The following is a 7,807-nucleotide window of genomic DNA, read 5'->3' as shown; positions in this document are numbered from 1 at the left end:
ATTGGATGACAAGTGTGAGCATGAGCGCAGGACAAGTGTCCACCAATTAAGTGAGGCAGTTTGTCTGTTTGTAGACAAAAGTTGGGCTTCTTTTTGTTACGTATAATTTTCGCTCGATAGATGTCTAGTCTATTTCTAAAGAGACAAGAAATGACACAGCTATATAAGCGGCATATGGGGTGGAGCAAGTATAAACGACATCAATCACCGTACAAATTACTCGCATTTTTGACGAGAATTGAACCCTCACGTTTTATGCGGAAGAGGTGAGAAAGTGTCTTCGGACCACTAGCCCGAGTAATTTAATGGGGGGGGGGGGGGGGGGGGGGGGGGCCGGGATAATTGGACGACTTTGACAAAAACAAAACAAGGAATTGAGGACTAAAAATGATGAGGGGGGTGGGGGAGTGAAGTGACATCCCCGTGAGTGGACCACCGACACGTGCCGATTCCCACCGACCCTTTACAGACACCGTTATGCTGTTTGACTTTTTCCCCCTTTGCTTGCAACTACGACAGCAACAACCAACAACACAAGAACTTATCTGGCAATTTTGAATTGAGTTTTTCTCCACCGAAAGTGTAACATTTCCCCTTTGTTATGGAGTAGTAGTAGTTTAAAAAAATAATAAACACATGCCTATCTACTGCTCAAAGCCCTCAAATCTTTTGCGAGGGGTTGGTGTGCAGCATGGTGTTTTGTTCATAACTTAGGGGTTGGGCCCTATTTACACGCGCTTCGATTAATTTTAAAAAGTCAATTCCACAGCTAGCTTATTTGTAAGGAACCCAATTTAAGCCGGAGTAAACTTCTGTATGGACTGGCTATTAAGGAGTTGATAACGGCAAGGAGGTATCGAACAAAAGACATTAAGTGGGAGGAACCCGTAATAAGTCTCGAGCCTTAACCGTGGGGTCAACCTAAATCTTTTGGGAGGGCCGGGACAGTGTGAAGTCGGAGACTTTATTTTGGGGTCCAAAATTTTGAACCCTGTGATACATTTTATAGACACATTATTTCTCTTAAAAAAAAAAAAAATTCAAGTGAAGTGAATCAAATATATGTAATTCAATCATCGAAATACATTAATCAAAGTAAAAACCAATGACAGTACGATTTTAAGAATCCACCCTCAAGACAAATTTTATTTTTAATTTTATGACTAAACCTGGAGCAGACGTTCACGCTTATTGTTCCAGAAAGTCTACGCCCACCTCTCTCCATTTATCGCTCCCCAAATCGCTCCCAATCTCACCGTCCAAAAGTGTTTTGGACGATCTGAAATTTTAAAATAACTCTTTCAAGGAAAAGTGGAAAAGTTCTTTTAAAATTCCGGACCATTGATTGCCGAGACAGACGGTAAAATATTGAGCGATAAAACAGAGTGGTGGAGGTAGCACCGCTCTGTATTTGTTGAGTTCAAACTCCAAACCCACCTGAAATTCAGCAGTTTCATTGAAGTCGCTAGCTCTAAAGTCTAAAGTTTCTTTTGTCTAACTAGGTGACACCTGAAAGATATTTTGAGTGAGAGTAATTGAGAAGTGATCAACTGGAGATATACAATAGTGAAATACACCACAACGTAGTCTTACCACATACTAGACCATATCATAGAACCCATGAATATATAGGAGCTGTTGCTGCTTCTTCTTCTTCTTTTTTGTTATAATCGGATGTCCAGACCAATTTGCGCGCATGAATAGAAGCTTGCAGTCATGTTTGATAAGGGATGTACGCACGAAAGAGGATTGGACTAGGAATTTCATAGGTGACTATTAATCCATTGTTTGGTTGCATTTTCTGAGCGAGGACTATTAATCCTACGCACTCCGAATCTCCCAAAATGGGGAGATTGGAAAAGCGATGGAGGAGGTTTTGTCCATAGTCCAATTCGCCCGAACTCCTCCTCCTATCTATCTATCAAAATAAGCATGGTTATAACAGTTCCAATTACTCCATAGATCCACACATCCCATTAATCCCCATAATTAATATCATCTTTTTCAATTCTTCCAAAATAACAATTCGGCAATCAAACGTGCCCATATTGTTTCCTTTTATCAATGAGGAGGGTGTATGGGATTTTTTTTCCCCTCTTGAATGTGTGTACTCTACCATTTCGCACACACTACATATTGAGATTCGTTAACGTTATCATCCTGATTATTCACATGATGTAAGATAGGGCACATAAAGATTCCATTTGATAGAAAACAAAATCTACAATGTGAACGGAACCGTTCATTGAACTAGGTGTGCCAAGTGGCCGGAAAAGACCCAACTGCTCGGGGTGCAGACAGTGCAGTTCTCGGCAAACTGGTGAGAAGCCGTTTCCTACTACTACTATAATACAGTAACCCACCCATAGATGATAAAAATCCTTACATACAGTTCCAAAGGTAATCATTCCACGTTGGATACCCCCACTAAAGCACTAATGACTAAACTAAACAAGTCTGCGGATTAGATTAGGTTCCTAGCTATTTACTACTAATATTGTTTCAATATGGGGGGAAAAAAGGCTATCATCAGCTTGGGATAACGTTGTCTATGACTTTAGGAAGTTTTTGTTTTTCCAAATTAAGATTATTAATTAATTAATCCTCTCTAAACTAGATGAATAAAGTTAACCTAATGTCTGAGATTCGTGCACGGAGGGAAAGAAAATCGAGAGAACAGAAAAATCAACTTATTCCTTGTGTTGGGCGCTAATTAAGAAAGTGAGAACGAAAAAATATGGAGAGATGTAGAAATGAAGGAGTTTTTAAATATCCATCCTTAAACCTCATCCCTCGTAAGTTTTCATTCGGCACTTTTTGAACAATTATATTTTCATCCCCACTTTTAAATAATCCCCGGATTGCCCTTTACATATATAATATATGTATATATAGGCAGGGATTTTGGGGACTACAAAATAATCTTAAAGGTCTTCTAGCCTAATTTTAGGATAATCATCCCTAATTTGAATACCAAAAATCTCGGCATTGAATTAAAACCAACCCACCCCTAATTAGAATCCCAAAATTTTGGCACAATTAATCCCTCCCCCCTTCAATTTGCAGCGGCACCCATTTCAATTTGCAGCGGCGAGAGGCGAGCGGGACCCCTTCGCATCCCCCGGCAACCTCCGTCCCTCACTCCTCCCATTACCACGTCGCCGATTAACTAGTCGTCATTGCTGCTGTTGTTGTACACCCTTCCTTGATCTGTTTTTCATCGCCGATTCAGATCCAGTCGTGTCGACACCACGCCACCGCCGTCAATTTGATCTGCCTGTCGCCTGCCTTCCTCAATGGGGTATATCTAGTGCTTCCAAATGTAAAGAACAGAGAGAAGAGAAACTATTCAGTGCTTCCAATCATGTATATAAGTAACTTATTTGTCATGTTTTGTCGTAAATTCTTCATGTGTACAATAATACTGTTGTGGTAAAAAATAATCTTGGGATTCAAATAAGGGGCTGTGAATCATGAAAAAAATGGTGTATTTATGTGTTTTCATAATTTTCATGATTTTCATGTTTTTTCTATTTTCATGGATAAAACATGGTGTATTCATGGTTTTCATGGTGTATTCATGAAAAACATGGCCGATTAATTCATTTATGTTTTTCATGGCCAATTAAAAAGATGTTTGTATTCATGTTTTTCCGTGTTTTTCAATTAATTTATTCATGTGTTTCAAGAATAAAAATGGTGTATTCATATTTTAAAAATAAATCACGAATTTTCGTGAAATTGGTCGAACCATATTCGCATAAGTTTATAATATAATACGACCAATTTACCAAAACTCATGAAAATTAAGGATTTAAAAATTCACAAAATTAAGGAGGAATAATGGTTTAGAATATATCCATTAAAGATTTTAAAATTTGAAAATTCCCCCCATTTCTATCCATTAATCAACCCATGATTTTAGGTAACTATAATTATTAGAATCCCACTAATTTAGGAAGGAAATAGACACCTACATATGAATATCTTATTAAAAGGGTAATAAAGGTAATTCACTATCTAAAAGGATGAAAACATAACTGTTCAAAAAGTGCCGGATGAAAACTTACAAAGAGTAGAACCCGAGGACTATTCTTTAATTCTCCCAGAAATGAATACCGTTCTATCTGATTGCCAAGAAAAAGAAATATGAATATCCGATACCTCTAACTAGGGGTGGCAAACGGGCGGGTTTGGGTCAAATTGGGTAAGTTGTTAGTGGGTTGGGTCTTTAATGGGTCATTGACCCATTTAGACCCATTAACTATGAGTCTAATTACCCATGCCCAACCCGACCCATTTATTTTAAAGCAAACCCGACCCGCCCATTAACCCAATTACATATATACTAAAAATTATGATCGAAAAATTAGAAAAGTAAAAAAAAATTATGATCGAAACTCATAAATTTTTTCAAAAAGACGAGAATAAGTAATTTTTTTTGTCTTATTGATTTTTTTTTGTTTTTATTCAAAAAATTTAAGTTTCGATCAAATTTTTTTACTTTTCCGATTCCTCTCATCAAAACAAATTAATAAGTCACAAAAATATGACACAAAACAAAAAAAATGCAAAAAAAATTTGAAAAAGGACAAAAAAATAAGTCAATTTTTTAATCCAAACCCTTTGCGGGACTACCATGAAAGAAATTTATTCACGGCGGAGCACAATTTCACGGGTCCATTCGCGCAATTAATGGATGAGATGTGTTTTCAATTTTGACTGGTCAAAATAATTGTTACCGGTCACAATTGATTTTTAATTCGGACCATTCAAAATATTTTTGAACGCGTGTAATTTAGAACAAAATAATTGAATAAAATAGAGAGAAGGTCATGATACTGGGGGCAAAGGAGAGAGAGAGGGGGGGCTCCTGGGGGTTTGGGGGGGGGGGGGGGGGGTGGGAGAGCGAGGGGGGGGGGGGAGAGAGAGAGACCAATTGATGGGTTTGGGTTTGGAAAAGAAACCAATTAAGAGATGAAATTTGGTGGGTTACTTTCATTGCCCATTGGGTCATTTAAGTTGATCCAATTGATACCCAATTATGACCCAACTAATAATTGGTCAACTGGGTTTGAATCCATTCTTACCCAACTAATAAATAGGTTGGGTTGGGTCTATTTTCTAGTTGATGGGTCTGGATTTGTTAATGGGTCTAGGTTCAATTTGCCACCCCTACCTCTAACTTCCCTTATCTCTCAAGATTAAAAATCGTAGTGAGAGTTGCCAACGGATGCAGGAATTCGATATATAGGGCTAAATTTGAACTATCCAAGTTCAGTGAGATTTACGGTGAAAATTTTAAATTTTGAATGAGCCACAACACTGAATTTTAAATAGCGAAAATTTCATTAAATATACTACTCTCTCCGTCCCTTTTTAAGTGTCCTGCTTCGTAACTCCAACTTATTAAAAAGACATCATCATTATACCTTTCACATCAACTTTTTCCTCAACTTTCCCAACTTACCCATCATTATTACACTTTTACTCACTTACTTTTCAAAAAGGAATCTACTTTTAGGGACAAAATAGACAATGCATCAACTTTTACCCACTAACTTTACAAAATGGACACTTATTAAGGGACAGCCCAAAATGAAATACTGGACTCTAAAAAAAGGACGGAGGGAGTACTAAAGTTTGAGAGTGTCGTGCCCACAACCCTTCAGTCTGCCACTGTTAATTTAAAGTAGATTCTTGATTTTCAGGATTGTTCACACTAATGAATAAGTTGTGTACATTTAAAAAAAAAATTGCATTTGTTAGTTTTATGTCAAACTTTTATGTGATATTGGTTCATCTCAACGAGAAGAATCAAAAAAGTAAAAAATTGGCTTTTACACAGATATTTTTGAAAATATCCAAGAAAAAAATCCAAAACTGACTTGTTGAGTTTTTCTTTGAATATTTTCCAAAATACTTGTGTAAAAGTCATAGTAATTTTTTACTTTTTCGATTCCGCTCGTCAAGATAAATCAATATCACATAAAATTTGACATAAAACTAACTAATGTGACAAATTTTGAATAAGGACAAAACCAAAAATTGTGGTGCACAATTTATTCATTAGTGTGAACAACCAAATGCTTCTATTGCCCTGAAAACTGTGTCAATTTCAATTTTAAATAGGTAGATGGAGGGTCAAAGGGAACATAAACCAAAAAATTGTAGTGCACAATTTATTCATTAGTGTGAACAATCAAGATGCTTCTATTGCCCTGAAAATTGTGTCGATTTTAAATAGGTAGATGGAGGATGAAAGGGAACATAAACCAAAATAGTATAGGGTCAAAAGGAACAAATGAGATTCACAAAGGTTGTATGCCCATATCCATGTTAAATAATACTATAGTTCAATATGTGCACAAAATAAATAGTACTAGTACTAACATTTTCCACAAAACCAAAATATCTTAGAGCGAACGGTAGTAGCAGCATCAATGATTGAGCAAATTAAATTACTTAACACTTCAACTAATCTATAAGAAAATTAAATTGATTGGATAGCTACCTACATGAAATGACTACGCATGTCAATTAAATAAAAATTTCATTTAATGATCAACGTAACGAAACTTCCAAAATCAAAGGCTTAGACCAACTCAATACAAACTCATAGAAAACCCTGTGGCTGTTTCCTATGGATTTGTATTGGTCTTCTGGTCTTGAAAGATTCGAGACAAGGCATGTCCTTGCTATAAATACGTATAGATTCTCTCTTTGGGAAATAGTAATATGCACCAAACAGAGTCTTCATTTTTCATGCCAAGGCTGTGTGCTATGGTAAGTAGCATCTATACAGACCATTTGAAGACGAACTCCATAATACTGGCTCCGTTCCAGAAATCTTCTTAAAAAATAAGCAGCTTATTTCACATTTTCAAACTCAAAAATAATGTAAATAAAAAATATTTTTTCAATTTTTTTTGCATCGTATAAAAGATCTCATCGAGATCTTTCAAACAAGATCCATATTTCATATTTTTAGATTTCCCTAAGTCTATAATTTTTGAGCTTGAAATTGCCTTCTTAAAAAATAAGGGTTTATTTTGAGTTGCGGAACGGGACCTAAAATATAGAAGTAGTTACCTTCTTGTGGTGGAACTACACAATTTGCTGAGAACCCTAGCAACATATACCTCAATTATCCAATCACCATATGCCATGTCATTGTACGGATTATACTGTTTAGAGGTTCCATGTGGTGCTGGTATGTTATTGGGCAGTGAACAATATTTTGATGCTTTAAACCAATAAGGCTATTGGAATTTGAGAGAGAGAGAGAAGGCTATTGGAATTTGAGAGAGAGAGAGAGAGAGAGAGAGAGAGAGAGACATAGAGAGATGCACACAGATATTTATTGAGAGAGAGAGAGAGAGAGAGAGAGAGATGCACAGAGATATTTATCCATACATCTTCAAACTAGGTCCATTTTAGCACCCGAGATCTTCAGTATCTAGAAATTGATGTACCTCTATGCCGAGATATTTTGAAGTGTTAGATTGTGTGAATGTTTTTTTATATTTCAAAATATTTATGCAATTCAATGGTCGAAAATGCACCGGTTTAGAGAATTTTGATATAGAGGATTTGATTTCCCATTTTAGACCCGCAGAGAAAAACATAGCTGAAGAAATCAAACTCATTTTTTCTTTTTCTTTTTCTTGTTTGAAACAGACAAGCAATTCATCTCACAATACTCAAAGGTAAAAGGCTACAAAAATTTCATCAGAAAATATAAGAATAAATCAAAACTACCAAAACCTAGCCACCAGAATACATCCACCAGGAGGCTCCAAGAAAT

This window comes from Rhododendron vialii, chromosome 6a, assembly GCF_030253575.1.
Source record: "Rhododendron vialii isolate Sample 1 chromosome 6a, ASM3025357v1".
Lineage (NCBI taxonomy): Eukaryota > Viridiplantae > Streptophyta > Magnoliopsida > Ericales > Ericaceae > Rhododendron > Rhododendron vialii.
This window is presented reverse-complemented; position numbering follows the sequence as displayed.